The 17,623-nt window shown below is 45.3% G+C and overlaps 1 pseudogene; it reads left to right on the forward strand.

The window, feature by feature from the left end:
- Positions 1-10,623: 10,623 nt before the first annotated feature.
- On the forward strand, positions 10,624-11,985 carry LOC136457526 (protein ALP1-like; annotated as a pseudogene).
- Positions 11,986-17,623: the final 5,638 nt, after the last annotated feature.

Below are 17,623 nucleotides of genomic sequence, written 5' to 3' on the forward strand. Positions count from 1 at the left end.
GCAATTCGAAAGTAATTGGAAAGGTGTCAAACCATAGATTTTTTGGATTATGGTTTTTGAGATATTGATTGGCCTAAGAATGGAAGCCTCGACGTCAAATATAGTTTAAGAAGGCTAGTTTTGCTACGATACAAGTCAACCCAACTTGCTGTGCAGGGTCCCTAGTTTTGTGATTACTTGCAACTTGTGTTGTCCTCTAAGCCTCGCTAACATCCTTCTGCGTCAATGGTTCTCCAATGCTGACATGCCTTTGGTACCTTATATGTGTTTTTACCTAAGAGGTTGCATCAGATTCCACCCAGATCATTGTTGCAACTTGGATCCAAAGGCTCCCTAAGGAATGATCATCGAGAACATTGAGCCGACAGAGTCAGCTACTACGTTTACCACTCACTCAGCAGACTTAGACCATACAATATTGTTATTAGAGAAAGAGCACTGCACACATGGAACATTATGTAGCTTTCCATCAGTTGACATCTGTGTGATTACACCGCTACAACCAGTTTGGATATTGGTTAACTAGCTTCTCATATCCTCAAAGGATGTTTACCCTGTCTATGATCACATCCTTTACGAAAAGTTGTGCTCAAGCCACTTTTGTAGAGAACTGCTTTTCAAACCTTGGGAACAAATATAGCACCGTTGCAAGGAATACCCGTCAACAGGCTACGGTCTAGTGCAAAGTTCATATGGTCTATGCTATATCCACTTGGGAAGTAGATGCTACAAGTATTTAGTCTACGTTTGTATCACTCTTTGTACATCAAGGACGAAGTATGTAGGACATTGCTATCTTGGATTCCTCCCAAAGTAACAATACTTCATGAAGGCCAACGAAGGAAATTCTTCAGACAAAACTTACTACAAAGGACAAGTATCAGAAAGTGTCTTGACCAAATTAGCCTCTCTTATGCTTGAAGCTAGGTAGCCTAAAGCTATGGCTGATATTGTAAACTGGTAGCATGTCTCTCTTCCATAAAAGTCTTTCATCCTGAATCTTGGGACGTGATTCTTTTAAGGGGGGAGAGCTGTAACACCCCAGGTGTTTGTTACTAGTTGAGCTCAACCATGACATGTTAAGTGGTGAAAGATCAAATCTACAAAAATGAGCCACCACTTAAACTTGGACCATGCACCATTGCTTACATGTTGCCCTTTCCAAAAAGTATGTTTGAGTAATGTTGGATCTACTTCTTTCATGTACCTCACATCAATGTCCACACACATGGATGATTGGAAAAGTTTCATGAAGTTTGGAATCGAGAAGTCACATGAAATGACAAGTTATGTCCTTGTCTAAATTGCTTTATTAGGTGAATGAGAACATGTGATGACAAACAAACATTGCAACCTTACTCAAATAACTCTACTTACACTCATGAACAAAAGTTATGAAGGGTTCGTGTTGAGCAAGTGGCCAGAAAATTCTCCAATAGATCAAAAAGGGTAATTTAAGCTTTATCGTGATGCTGCGTTGACATGGTTTGAACTGTAGCTTAGAGTGTTTCCATGGCAGTGGAACCTAAATAAAAGTTGTAGTCCATGTTATGTATAACAAACTTTGTTTTTGGACCAAGAGCTAGATCAACTTGGAAATAAGTCAAATAGAGGCTCGAAGATGGAATCAGGGTTGTTTTCAGACTTAGAATTATTCTAAGGAATTCATCGTCATCAGCGTTGGCATGTCGCGTTCTTGTGTATTCGTTAAGCAACTCGATTTGGTCCAAAGATAAAAGTTGGAGTATATGTTGTGGAGAAGAGCGTGCAAAAACATAGCACCAGTTTGACTTTGGTTGGACGATCAATTTTGGCGTTTACTTAACCGCTGTCAACACGTTGACAGTGTCAACTTTGGACTTGATTAACCGCTAATCTACAACTCTAATGACAGTACACTTTGGACTTGATTAACCACTAATCTACAACTCCAAAACCATGCGCCAGAGCTGCCCCACGCCTCCCTCTCTCGCGCGCTGCTGCTCCTAGCTTCGTCAGCCGCTCTGCGCCGAGCTGCGGCCATGGCTGCCATTGCCGGGCGGCAAAGCTCGAGCTGCCACTGATGCTATAGGTGCTGCTGCCCCTCGGCCTCCCCATGCCTAGCTCCACGCTCGTGCCGTCTACCGCCACCGCCTCATAGCCTCGCCGTTGCACTGTCGGTCGTGCACGGATGCCGCCATGGCCGAGGAGTGCCCGAGCTTGCCACTGTCGTGGCCAGGCCGCCCTGGCCCAATTCGGGCCATGTAAAATAGCCCCGTGGGTTCGTTGTGGTCCCTTGGTGCTCCTCCACCCATCCTTTGCCTCCGGCGAGCACCACGGCGGCCGAAAACGCGAGCGCCGGCGAACTGCTCTGCTTCCGGCCGGATGAAGAAGGCCAGGGACTTCGCGCAAAAATTTGAACAAAGGGAGGGGGTTAAGTGAATAGACAGTGACTCTGATGAATAGTGCAGTAAGGATATATTTTCGGGTTTAATTTGTGTAAATTCCAGGGACCTCGATGCAAGATTTAAATTTCCTTTCTCTAATTTTTGCAGATTTGAATGCTCCACTTTAAAAATTCATAGTAATTGATATAAAAATTGTAAAATAGAAAATGAGGACTTTTTGGAATCCTTGTGAAATTGTCTATGCAGTAGATCTATAATGTGGCATGTTTTAGTTTAAATATTTTGCTGTAAAAATAGATCTATGCAGCTAGGTTCCTGTTACTTGCCATGTCTTGTCTTTTTCATAACTGCAGTTTTTATGCACAAATAAATGTGAAATTTTTGTGGAGTGCTACTAAGGTGATTTTTGTTGTCTGGTAAAAATTTCAGGAGTTTAGGATTTATAGTTTAAGAGTTATAAAAATAACAAATGCCCTGTATTGCTTTGCTTCTACTCTGAACAGTTCTGCATGTTTGAATTAATTGGCTCAGTTAAGTTATGAATCATAACTTGGTGAAAATACATAAGTTGTGTTACTTTTCTTAAGCTTTCCAAAAAGTTAAATATCATGACTTTTGGCTAAGTAGATCTTGAGTTATACTTGCTTAAATCTCTGTGGCTGTTTCTGCCCAAAACCAGAGAGGGTTTTCTTGTTCTTATTGTGGGGCCTTCTTAGTAGTAGAATTAGCTTTAGGTGTTTAAAATAAAGTTGTTTATAATTTGGTAAGCTTTCTAAAAAGTCTAGAACCACATTTATTGGACATGTATAACTCTATTTATAGCTATTTAAAGTGGCATGTCAGTTTCTATCTATGTTTTGGACAGAGGTGCAATTATTGGATTAATTGACCCTTCTAACTGTAGAATCATCTTAATATGAGAATAATAAAGTTGTAGGTAACTTCATAATCTTTTCAAAAAGTTATGGTTCATATTTGTTGGAGGTCTAGAACTCCAGTTATGCTTCTCTGAAGTTCCTATCAGTTTTCTGTACCACTGCTGTTGGGCTGGATTTGCAGTTTTGGCTTGTGCAATCATTTTCGTGGTGTAAATGATGTTTTCTATGGTTGTAGTGAATACAAAAGTTGTAGAAATTTTCATAATATTGCTTGTGTTCAAATTGTAAGACCATAGGCCTAATAGTTTTGGAGTTACATGACTTTTAAGTCTTCTGTCAAGTTTTGATTGTATTCGAAGCAGATCTGAAAGATGCTAGTGTTTGATTTAGTTAGGATTTGAATCACACCTCGATGATAATAAGGAAGTTGTATATAATTCATGTATCTATCTACTGTTAAAATTTTGTGTCATTTGGCCAAGTAGTTTGTGAGTTATGCCTGTTTAAAGTTGGGTGTCAGAAATGGCTGCTCTCTGTCAATTGTGGACCAGTTTCTGTAAATGAGTATATTTGACTTAGTTCACTTGAGAATAATGATAAGATGATTAAAGATGAATTGTAGAAAATTCCATAAGCTTTCCAGATTGTCTTGTTGCATGTCTTTTGGGTTAGTACAACTCTTGTTATGAGTAAAATTAGCTGCTGCTGTTGCAGCCTTGACTCTGTGATTGCCGTGAATAACTTGTTTGCTTGATATGAGTTGATGTGATGATTTAGATGCTAGAATAATTAAGATAACTTGTTAGTTGTAGGTGCCAAGCCCTTAACTGAAGATGAGCAATTGTATATTAGGTTGTCTAAAATTGGCAAGTTAAAGTAATTTGAATAGAACGTAAGTAAACTAATATGCCATGCTTGTTGTACTTGCTATCTCGATGTTTGGTTTGATGTGAATAGCTTGCTCTCTATAGTTAGTTGTGTGAGGTTAGTTAAATAGCTATTGGTGTCTATGTCTTGCATAATCTTGTGTTTGTCTTGAATGCTTATGTGATGCATCTTGTGTTACAATTCATCACATTCATACACATGCATCTTGCATCTCATTTAGGTACGCTAGATGAACCACGTGAAGGACGTGATGTTGGAGCCGAACTCGAAGACGGTGCAAGCTAACTGAACTGACTTGTGTCGAATCCTAGGCAAGCCCCGGAGTATTCTAAGTCTCCTACTTTATAAAAGCAATTCTTTCTATATATGAGTTATATATTGTTGCATTAAGTTGTAGGAGTTGATTGAAACCGTTGATGCATTTATTACTATCCTTGCCTACCTTATTACCTTTTTACCCTGTTAGGTCGGGATCGAATAACTGCTTAGCCTTGCTTAGACCGGTAGCGATCGGTGATTTCCGGTCACCTACATTTATAGGGGGTTACTGGAAGAATTTAGCTATGGAAAGAATGATATCCTGGAATTAACCATGTGTGATGGATAATTGGAGACCGGACGGAAAAAAGTTGGAGGCAACCAGACAGGGTTTTGGGGTGCTGTTAGTTACCGTCTGTGTCGATTAAGGACCGACCATTGTTGGGCCTCAGGTCATGTTGAACGCATGCCTTACATTTAGCTGGCCGAATAACGTACCTTTCGACCGCGAAGCTAGGAGATTATTCGGGCTGAGTGGATTGCCCGCAACGCACTGTACTGGAGCAGGTGTGGTAGGACACGGGGGCGCGATGATAAGACCGAAAGGCAGTCGGTCGGCCCCCGGGTACATGTGGTTCCTGGCAAACTCGAGATTTTTCCTGGATAGTTGACTCGATGACCGATACCTCACTTTAGCGGGTGAGTGAGGTTTGTGTAAGGAATAAATTATCAGCTGATTAATAATTGATTCGAATCGCCATCATTCACTGGATAGTGAACACTTGACTCGAGCTACGGCATCGTAGTAATTATTATGGAACAATGATGGTTATCTGGATGGTATGGGATATGCTAAATCTAAATTGGTAACTGGATCGTTATTGGTTAATCAAGTGATTGCTATAGTACAGGTGCTTACCTAGATGGCTAGGTCATAATAAAGATGATGCAAAGTACTTAAAATGGTTTCTTCATGATAGCTTATGCTTTTCGCAAACAAGTCAGCTAGCCCACTAAAGAAAGCCATGTATAATCCTTGGTGTCGCTTTATTTTGGTTTAAGACGGGTAAATCTGGCTGAGTACATTCGAGTACTCAGGGTTTATCCCACCTTATTGCAGGTGATGTTCTCGACCTATTGATGATGGTGGCTAACTACCAGTGGGCTCGGTGATTCTATACTTACTTCTCATCTATATGCTTTTGTCGGATGATGTCACTTATGCTAGCAATATATTTGGAACTTATATTAATGTAATCATTTAAAAGCTATGTTGTTTTCACTAAGCGGTTTTGAAACCCAAACTGGTACTTTTATTTGTGAACCAATTTGTAATATTATTTCCACTGCAACCCTGTGTATGTGAGGTGTATTTGCTTAATCCCACGATCTTGGTTGTGATGTTGATTTACCGAGGTCTTTCGGGACACTCGGTGGACTACCGGGTTTATATGAGTGAAAGTATGCGCATGTCAACGTGTTAGCGGGGACAGCCGTACTTGATCTTGTATAAATTGGGCGGTTCTATCACAGGGGCTGGGGTCAGACTTTGGCTATGACTCCGACGCGGGGAGCCATCACCCCTCCTGGGAATGTTTCATGGCAGAAACCCCCGAGGGACACATCGAAAGTGTCTCCGCGGATGCGGCTACCCTGGTAGGCAACCTCAGCGACGGAACCAAAGGGGGAACAATGGCCCCACCTCACGTAGGGGTGGAGCAGCTCAGAGCCCAAAAGCGGGAGATAAACGAAGCCGGACAATAGCTTGTTCGGGAGTACATGGAGGTCGATCAGGAGATCGAACGCCGCAGAAACGGTGGGCACGCACGCGCCATGGCCCGTGACGTGAACCGAAGGATCATCGCCGATGATGAAACCCTTCCTCACTTTGCTCAGGCAAGCCAGAACATCGCCACCACAATGGCTTTGCTCCATGGCCTTCCAGAGGCCACAACGCCCGTGGATCGTTGGGCCCACAGCGAAATTCGCACGCTACTTGAGCGCACGGCAGCGCAGTAGGCGGAGAGCTCGTTATCTCAGCGACACGAGCTCGACACCAGCCAGTGTACGCCCTCGGTGTGCCCCGCCAGGGACGCATCAGTCCACCAAGTGCCGCAAGGCGGCGAGCAGCGCGCTGCGATCCCGGTACATCAACATCTCGGCCACAACCACGACGCACGTAGCACCCTCGACGCCTGCAGATGCACCTACAGTGACCCGAGGGAAGGAGCCCACCATGGCTATCATCCTTGACGCGGCGGACACTACGACAGCGGTGAGGACCGAAGCCTGAGCCCCGGCCTGTCAGGGCCTCAGGCCTTCAGCCGGCACATCCTCAACGCTGCATTTCCACCAAGGTATTGACCACCTACCAATATCCCTAAATACTCTGGGGAGACAAACCCTAGCCTTTGGCTTGAAGACTATTGGCTTGCCTATTAAACCGGTGGTGCGGATAATGATGACTTCATTATCTGTAACCTTCCACTGTTCTTGGCCGATTCGGCACGAGCATGGTTGGAACACCTGCCATCCAACGCAATCCAAAGTTGGGTGGACACGCCGCCCTCTCCCTCTCGTGTAACGCACACCACCCGCCTCGCCGAGCCAAGGGCGGTGCCGGTGGCGGTGGTGCCCACACGCCGCCGCTGGTGCTGCTGCTGGATCTCACCCCAACAACCGGAATTGACTGGTCTCGACCTTCCCCTCCCTTATGTTGCAAACATATGTTTCAGATGTTTTGAATGTATGTTTCAATTGTTTTATTTAGATGTTGCAAAAATAGATCGAGATGTTACACATGTTACAATGGTTATACACGTATGTTGCCTGTGTATGTTTCAAATATTTACTGGCCTTGAACTTCCCCTCTCCTATGTTGGAAACATATGTTTCAGATGTTTCAAATGTATGTTTCAATTGTTTTATTTAGATGTTGCAAAAGTAGATCGAGATGTTGCACATATTGCAATGGTTATACACGTATGTTGCATGTGTATGTTTCAAATATTTCAACTATTTGCATACGTGTGTTGCAAAAATAGATCTGAATTTGCATATGCTGCAATGACATGTTTCAAACGTATACTTTATATGTTGCAATGGTAAGACTGATGTTGCAGAGGAGATGAGATAAGACCGGAGCAAAACGCGACGGATGACGGGGCGCAAGACCGGGTGTGGTGGCTTGGTGGGGGAAGAGGCGTGGAGGAGAACAGGGCGTGGCGGAGACAGGACGCCTTGGGTAGTCGTGGGCGCAGCCGGGACGACACGCTGTAGGTGATGCATGCACGGTGAGGATAAGACCGCGCATGGTGAGGCCCCGCGGGTGCGCTCCATTGTTACACGGGCATGCATCTTTCTATTACACCGGGGACTGGACGGGGAGCGGCGGGTGCGTCGATGAGAAGCTACTTCCAAACGTGTACCTAGGGCCGAACATCCGGACGCTAGGCTTGCCGAAGTAATAAAGGAGTAGATACTCTACCCAATAAGCGACGTGTGTTTTTAAGGTGATCAATCTCATTCGTCCATTTGTCATCTAACAGTCAACATTACACTGTTACTTTTTGTTGTCTTCCATTTCCTCTCCCAGTCTGTTCGCTGGTTGGTTTCTGGGCTGATAAACCCGTCTGGTGCTGGTTTGTTGTGAGAGAAAAATACTATACCATAGTTGATAAGCTCTGGCTGAAACCAACAAGCGAAGAGGCTCTTCATCTCCATTCAGTGTTTGGTGACAAAAATCCTAATTTGTGAACACAATGAAATGGCCTGACCAGAGCAAGCCATCAAATCAGCTATGAAAATGAAAGGTTGAAGCAAAACAATTAAGGCCCTGTTCGGCAGGACTTATTGCTGTTGCGGCTGATTTGTAGGATTGATTTATTATGAGAGAGAAAACACTATTTCTATAGTTGAAAAGTAGGGCTGATTCTGGCTGATAAGTTCAAGCGAACAGGGCCTAAGGCCTTGTTTAGTTCCTCCTCTTAAAGTTTACTCTCTATCCCATCGAATGTTTGAACATATGCATGTAGTATTAAATATAGACTAAAAAATAACTAATTACACAGTTTGCGACTTATTTACGAGACGAATCTTTTAAGCCTAATTAATACATAATTTAATAATGTGGTGCTAAAGTAACACATGTGCTAATAATGGATTAATTAGACTTAATAAATTTGTCTTACGAATTACTGACGAATTCTATAATTTATTTTTTTATTAGTATTCGAACACACCATGCGACACCCTATAGACACCCTAAAACTTTACGCCTTCTATTTAAACCAGGCCTAATACTAACCAGGGGCAAATGTTATTAAGGAGGTAGTGTATCAGGGCATCCAGAACATCCAGGATACGGTTAGCTACATTCAAGCTCAATACAGTAATTCCTCGTTCCTGCTCCAAAAAAATATCATAAGGCATCTAAAATCAGTTAGTAGTGTTGAGCACTTGAGCTCCTGCCTGCATTACAGCAGCGAAAAGAACCTCTAGGAGCCACAAACCAGCCGGGTATCTGGAAGCCCTCAGCTCCTATGCAATGTGGTGTCTGATTTACTGACTGTTGAACAGTTTCAGGAACAATAGAGCATTGTGGCCAAATAAAAAAATTAAAGTGGAAAATCAGAGCTACACCTATATGTCTAACAGGCAGCATAACCACCAGCACCAAATCGACCACTGTCGCTCGTCCAAGATGACCAGCAGAAGCACTATTACCGGTTCCAATTGGCATGTGCTTTACCTCTGGAAATTCTGATGGCATATGTATTCCTAAGATCAACGATGTAGTCGGTCAACTCCCCTCCAGCCTGAAAGGTACAAATACAGACATATATTTCAAGTGTTAGAAGGCCTTAGTTATAACAAAAAAAAGAAGCTTGATTAGAAGATCACCTGAACTCCATATCCAAGCTCGCAAGATGAGATGGCAGAAGGAGGGGACCAAGACCCATAACCTCTCCACGCAACCACCAATCCATTACCCATTTTACTTGTCAGCAGATTGGCCCTGTTCGCTTATAATCCATACTTTTCAGCTTGTTTTTTTTCATCCGAAACAGTGTTTTTCTCTCACAACAAATTAGCCGGAACAATATTTCAGTTTGTTTTTTCAGCGAAGCGAACGGGGCCATTGAATCAGGGATCGACTTCTCAGGTTCTAGCTCTCCAACCTGAATATTACAAACAGAGAAATTTCTGTGATTACATTACTTCCTTACTAGTAGCAGCAAAAGATTGGCTGAATAAGAGCATCTCCAATAGTTTGGTATATCTCACTTGCCAAATGTTGTGTTTTAGCAAGTTGCTATAATAATTTATCAAGTTGAAAAGAGGCCATCTTCAACAATTCCCTACTTTTAACTTGCCAAATCAAAAAAAAGAGGAGGGCCCACCAGGTGAGGTTGTTGACCGGTACAACCCCGACGCCTTCCCTTCCTTCGCGCGTGCGTGACCGCGAGCGCTATTCATCGCGCGCGACCCCTTCTCTCCGCCTACCTCACTCAGCCTGGGCGTTCGGTTTTAACCGACCGTTCGGTTCGGTTTTTTCGGTTTTTCAAAATTTCAGTTTCCAGAAAATGACTCCCGATCGGTTTGCTAAAATTCCAAAAACCAACCAATTTCGGTTCGGTTTTTTAATTCGGTTTTTCGGTTAAAACCGAATAAACCGAATATCAGACAGGACTTAGAACTGACAGCGCAACACAGTACAAACTTGCACATCACAATATATTATTTGAAGACTCAAGACTGTTACAAACTTAACAATTCAATGCTCAAATAAAATATTACAAATTTACAGTTCATTCTTGATAATAAACCACAGTACTCCATCAGTTTTGATAAACAACAGGAAAAAAAATAGGTTTCTCGGTATTTCGGTTTTTCGGTTCGGTATGGCATAGAAACCAAAACCGAACCGAAACTACCGACTATTCGGTTCGGTTTCGGTTCGGTTCGGTCTTCGGTGAAAAAGTGCCCAGGCTGATACCTCACGCCGCCGCAGGAACAGGATCTCGTCGTGCCCCTTGTACTCCTCCCGTCGTAGGTCAGGAACTCCACCAAGGCTCCATCTCCTTGTCCCTTTAGGTCAGCTTGACCATCCTATAGGACTCTAGGTGATCTAGGTTTTGTTCTTGATCCTCTCTGCTCCTGTAGGTGATCTAGGTTTTGTTTTTCATCCTCTCTGCTCGTGGTCAGGAATCATGCCTAGGAAGAGATCCCGTGCGCGAAGACTATTGGAGGAGTCATCATCCGATGACGATGAATCCCTGATATTATCGGCTGCTCGAATTGTGCAAGCCTTCTCCAATGAAAAAGGAAGACACGGTGGTTCTGTCAAAGGTCATAAAGTTCTTTACTGTGATAGAGAAGGCGGCCATGATAGGATGTATCAAGATTATTTAGCGGACAATCCAACATACGGCCCCGAAATATTTCGTCAAAGGTTCTTACTCTTATAACTTTGGATGAATTTGTTTTACGTGATAAAATTATATTTCAGTTGTGAATCTTTAGTTATGGCTTCTTCAGGTACAGGATGTCCAAGGAACTTTTCTTACGCATAATGAATGCTGTTGAAGCGCACGATGATTACTTTGTGCAGAAAAGGAATGCGGCCAATGTGCTTGGATTGAGTTGCTTCCAGAAAATCACTGCCGCAATGCGTATGCTCACCTATGGGGTTCCAGCTGATGCGACAGATGACTACGTTCGCATTGGCGAAAGTACTGCACTTGAGAGCCTACGTAAGTTTGTTGCTGCAGTTGTTGAAATTTTTGGAGATGAATACCTCAGGTATCCGAATGAGGCAGGCATAGCACGCTTACTTGCAATGGGTGAGAAAAAAGGATTTCCAGGAATGTTAGGGTCCATTGATTGTATGCATTGGACGTGGAAGAATTGTCCATATGACAAACAGGGTCAGTACAAGGGACATGTGGACAAGCCCACTATCATTTTGGAGGCTGTTGCTTCAGAAGACCTTTGGATATGGCATGCCTTCTTTGGAATGCCCGGGTCTCACAATGACATCAATGTTCTTCATAGATCCCCTTTGTTTGATAACTTGGCGGAAGGTATAGCTCCAGAAGTGAAGTATTCAATTAACGGCCATGACTACACAATGGGTTATTATCTTGCAGATGGTATATACCCCTCATGGGCTACTCTAGTCAAGTCAATCACTCTACCTATGGGGAACAAGAGGCAATATTTTGTCAAAGCGCAAGAAGCAGCGAGAAAGATGGTCGAGAGAGCTTTTGGGGTTCTTCAATCAAGGTTCGCCATTATTCGAGGACCCGCACGCCCTTGGGACATTGAGACTTTGGCATTGATCATGAGGGCTTGTATCATCATGCACAACATGATTGTAGAAGATGAAGGATTCGTGGTCGACCCTAATGAGCGTTTTGATTACGGTGGTGAATCAAGCTCATCGTACACTTGAAGAATATATTGAAGCGCATAGACAGATCAGAGACAAGGACACACATGTACAGTTGAAAGAAGACCTTATCGAACACCTGTGGAACCATCATCCAGATTTATACTCGTACACTATATAAATTTCTATGTTACAGTTTAATTTTCATGGACACATTTGTATTAGGTATACATTTATATTTCATCCGTTGAAACAATAATATACTCAAGTGTAATCAGTGAACCATTGCAATGATTCTATAGTCAATTTTGTTTTATATACTCTATTGTAATTTGCCGGCCACCAAAGCTCGCACATAGGAGCAGATATCTACAGGAGCATGCACACAAGACACAGCCGACAGCAGCATTTACTGATTTACCGAGCACTGTGTTCTGAAACACCATAGCACACCATGCACGTCCAATTGCACAAGAGCAAGCATACATATATATTTAAGAGCAAATATTCCTGAAACAAAATATTGTTTGTAGCTGATACAATATATAGACTAAAATAGACTAAATGTTCATTTGATAAAGAACTAAAATGACAGCAACTTTGTTTGATGAAAAACTATAAAATTTCGACAACTAAACTTGATTTCCAAGATGCTTAGCAACAATGTCCTTCTACATCATCTGAAGCCATTGAAGCTGCGCTGGGCTTAGGCCGTTGTTGTCCGCCAACATAATATCTTTTTCCTGTTTCAGCAACTCCGCTTCAGCTCTCCTTTGTTCTGCTTCAGCTCTTTTCTGTTCTGCATCAGCTCTCTTGAGATCAGCATCAGCTCTTATTTTCTCTAGCGCTAGAGCTTCCTTGTCTACGTCAAGTGCAGCCTTGAACCTCTCCTGTTTTGCCTTTTCTTTTTCCTTATCGAACTCCTCCTTCTTTGCCCACATTTTGTCCAACGCCTCCACGCAAGCTTCCGCACCCCCGTGCCTATGATTTTCTTTTACCTTCTTAATCCCATCTGACCTTTTTCTTGCTTGTGTTTCTTGCCCAACAACATCTGTAACTGCTTGTTCAGTGTTCGTGCCTTCTTCATCCCTTGGCCTGGAAACCTTTGCGGCCTTCTGTTTCTTCTTGCATTTTTCTAGCTTCTCTAGCTCCGCAATTTCAACCATCTTTGCTGCCCACTTGTCTTCCCCTTCAGTATGTTCCAACAAGGCATCAGCGAGAATTTCTTTTTGTCCTTGTCTTGCTCTGTGTACAGCTTCAATGCTTCTGAAATCTGTACAACAATGTACCAATTTATATATCAGTCTCAAATAAAACAAATTGTGGTAAAAGATTAAAAACATAATACGTACCATGTCTGTGACAGTATGTCCACTTTGATGCCTGTGTTTAATCGCCTCATAGCATGAACAAAATTTATTCACTTGATGCTGAATTGTGAGCCACTGATGCATAATCGAACTCTCTGTCCGCACAGTCTCAGTTTTTTTTTGTTCTTCTCAAAAAAAGCATGAACTCTACCCCAAAACGTGTTACGATTTTGGTTCGCCCCGTGGATGGGATCTTTGCTAGCGTTCAACCAGCCTGAGCAAACAACTTCGTCTTCCAAAAAATGAAAATTTTTGGACCGCCTAGTTACCTTGTTAGCACGACTTGGTGGCACAACTTCCACTTCGACATCTGGACTAGTCTGTGAATCTGAAGAGATTGGAATGGTGAGGTCGTCCAAACCATCAACATGGCCATCTTGTCCATTCAGGAGAATGCCCGACAAGAAACCTTCTCCATCCATCTCCATGAGTCTAAACAAATGTAAACAATAGAATTTAGAAGATATATTGAGCAGCAAACATACTGTATCTTCGATCATCAGCAAGGAGCATCGAACTATATTAATCATCCACCTAGAAACACTATCATCTATCACCATAAATACTAAACCGTACCTAGACTATCACAAAATCAGTACGTAGATTATCAGGAACCCTAACTTGGCTATCCGATCGAGGGCACTAGAACATATGCCAGGGAGATGGTCCTGGTATATGGCACTAGAACATATATTGATCACAAAATCAAAACGTAGATTAACAGGAACCCTAACAGGATCAGGAGGGAGCACGTACCTGCGCGATCAGATCGGTGGACGTCGAGGCTGGGATCAGATCGGTGGACGTCGATTGCCAACACTAGATCGGTGGACGTCGAGGCCGGGATCAGATCGGGAAGCGTGAGTCCGGCCAGGCTGCTACCTGCGCGCGAGAACGACCAGGGGACGAGGCCACGACTTCGGCGCGTGGTGGAGAGAACTCGCGACGACGGAGGCCGGTGTTGGCGCAGATATCGCGAGGATGGAGGCGGGAAGAAGTAGAGGAGGAGTCGCGCCTCGGTCACGCGGGAAGGAGAGGAAAATTCCTCGACCGCGCGGGAAGAGGAGTCGCGGGCGCGCGAGGAGGGATACGCAGTCGGATTTGCGTGCGCTAATATACGCGCGCTGCACCGAGGGATGGCAACCTGAGAATTTTGGCAAGTCACTTTGGCAAACTGTTGGAGATTGATTTTTGCTTGTTTTGCCAAATTTTGAAGGATGGCAAGTGATATACCAAACTGTTGGAGATGCTCTAAGAAGCACATGGCTAAATAAAATGAGGAGGAAAGAATTGAACGAGCAAACTTTATTGTGGTCCCGAGATTTTGAAATGCATATGACCATCTTATAAATGAAACCAACAAAATTGGAAAGCCTCGCTCGTTGTGAGCCGCCCAGCCGGAGCACCACCACCCAGGTTCTGACTTGCGTCGGAGGCCGCCTCTCAGGAGGCGGATGCGTCGCTGGTGGACACCCGTTCTCCGGCGATGGCTGCTCAGTGGGCGATGGATTCGCCTCCGTCATCGCCTGTGTAGCGGCCACCACCGGTCACGCCGCCTCGGGGGAGACAGACCGACATCATGGACACCGAGGCACGCCCTGACCCAGCGCCGGTCGAGGCTGCCACCACGGGAGGCGCGACGGTGATGGCTGCTACGGACGCCGTCAACCGCACTCCTTCCCCTCAAGTGACATCTGTCGACAGAAGCCTCAAACGCTTCACCGAGCGAGTCATAAAGGCGAGGCAGCCACCACTCCTGGAGCTACCCGAAGATGTTGCGGCCCATGACGGACGTCCACCACCCGCACGCCCCAAGATGAGTAGGCGGATAGCGGCGCAGAGCTTGTCGCATATCCCGGTGTCCAAACGAGGTGAGCAGCGGGATATCCTCTCCATCCACGTCGGCCTCGAAGGTGTACGATGAAATCTACAGCGGTGATTCCGGTAACATGCAGGCGCTTCGTGAGTTGTTCCTGCCGGATGACGACGTGGGTGCGCGCAAGCGGCGCCGTCGCCGCTTGGCAGCCCGGCTATAGGCCTTCTAGCCGGCGCCACATTTCGGGTTGATCAGTGTACAATGTAATAGTTTAACTTTCAGTGCACTAAGGAGAGTCTGAGCGTCCATGTAAAAGTCTTCTAACCCCCTAGGACGCCGCTAAGGTGTGTTGTATTAAACTTTTTATCTAACTTAACACAAAGACAAGCAAACATTTTGCGTGATGGAGAAAAAGATGCTTCAGCTATATGCAATACAGAATTAATATACAAGTTATGTTGGATAAATGTAAACTACAACTACAATGATCAATATACAAGTTATGTTGGATCATTTTCTCTTCGTGACAAAGTACTCCTTTCTGAATTAATTTCTGATCTCCCACCACCCGTTGGCTCCAAAATGATAAATCTACAGGATAGCAGGGCTTGTGGGTTCAATTGCTTGTGGGCTTCCATTGGGGAGGAACTCCAACGCCTCCCATGCTATTCCCACCTGACCTGACCGTCAGGTTTTAGAGTTCTCTGCAGCATGCACCTTCACAAAAAAGCCTGAATCCAGTCGCCACAGCAGCAGGCAACAGGTTCTTTTTTTTTTGTTTGAGATTACAACAGGTTCTGGTGTTGTGTCGAGGGCTCGTTGCAGCAGTGGGGTCATGCGCTCTTGCTCGTGACAGCACCCAAGCGAGCTAGTGACGTGGTCGCACGTGCGACAGCTCGAGGCGGCGCTGTCTTTGCTGGACCGGTGCACGCCGCTGTCACCGCTGCTGATGATACGTGATGGGTACGCCGTACCCGCGCGCTATGCTGTGCTGGGCCTGGGTCCGCTGCGTTGTCTCCGCGCCGGTTGCTGGCGACGGCGAGCGCGAGCGCGAGCGAGAGGCGAGGGAACGGACGACAGAATCGATCGATGCTCGGTTCGTTGGCTTGGCACTCTTCGCCTTGGCGCGTCCCGTCCGTCCTCTTCCGCAGGCTTGCGTTGCGTTGCCATCGGAGGCCGTCGTCGTCGCCCGGCCAGGACCGCAGGGACCTAGGGACTAGCTAGGCATCGCGTCGCCGGCCGCGTGTTGTTTATGGATGGCTGTGCTCTGCCCTCTGCATTATATGCGTGGGCTCCCAAGTGCTTGCTTCGTATAACGACGCTGCACCGACGGAGTACCGTACCTACTCCTAAGTAGTGTAATGTAATATACTTAGTAGATACTCTACTACATACTGCTAACGGAGAAACGACATTCTGCGCGCCTGATTCCTTATCACTCCAACCAGAGACCCTTTGTTTTTGCTACCCGGACCGGACCACAAAAAAGAACTACAACAAAAAAAGAAAGAGGAAATATCACTGCAGCAAGTTGTTCAAGTTTCTTTTTCCCATAGATTAGGATCAATCACGTACCTTTTTAGATTCTTTTCGTTTCGTTTTCGATAATAATGGAGATTAGGATCGATCGGCGAGATGACTTGTTAGCTTTGTCATCGCGCACGCGTATGTGCACGTGTGCGTGGTTGCTTGCTCGGTTTCGCCAGCCGGCCCGTCGGTGGCCTCCATCGCCCGGAAGCCAGAGCAGCGACGAGAGGGTTACTTATCCGACAACTGTTACACGTACGTAAAGGAGTACGTCCTTCTAGCGTGTCCCCACACGTCAAAATTGATGAGAAGTTTGGATGCAATTAATCAAAATTGATGACAAGTTTGGATGCAATTAATCCAGTCCAAGCAAGCATGCGACCCGTGCCGTACGTACGTGCGTGGTGACCAAGCAACCGGCCGGCCGCGCGCACCCACGAGACCAGATCACAGACGGCGGCGTGCCGTGGCATCGCAGACGACATATAACAGATGGAGTACGGAGTAGTGTTTTGCTACGGCTGGCTGGCGACACATGGAAAAGCCTCTGTAACCGGGCCTGCCTTTAGTTCCGGGTAGTGGACGCGCACACGTGCACGCAGCCCTAGTGACATGACATGATGCCGAGCACAGGCACGGCAAGTTTTCGCTGCTGGACGCTGGCTGATCTGATCGAGACGAAGTCGCCAGTCGCGTACGTATCGGCGTATGCCTCGCCCGTCGTCGGGGAAAAGAAACTTCACTGCATCCATGCAGGATGGTGCGAGGAGGCCCGCGTGAATGGGTGATGGAGTTGCGTTGCTTGACGATGACGAAGGAGCGCCCGTGCTAAGTTACCAGCCGCCAGGCCGGGCGCATGCGCGTGCGTACGCCAAGGACCCAAGATATACTGCCTGTCGTTGGCTCGTTGCACCATATGCCGTTCTGGAACTCGGGCCGCTGTCGTCGTACGCTTGTACTATACGACTTCAATTCCTGGTACGTAACATATTTCATATAATTGTGTATTGCGTATACGCGGCAGGTGCACCGTGTCGATGCATTATTTATATATACTCTATCCATCCATCCATCTATCTATCTATCTCAAAGTAAGTGCACATCTC

This window comes from Miscanthus floridulus, chromosome 6, assembly GCF_019320115.1.
Source record: "Miscanthus floridulus cultivar M001 chromosome 6, ASM1932011v1, whole genome shotgun sequence".
In the NCBI taxonomy this organism is placed as follows: Eukaryota; Viridiplantae; Streptophyta; class Magnoliopsida; order Poales; family Poaceae; genus Miscanthus; species Miscanthus floridulus.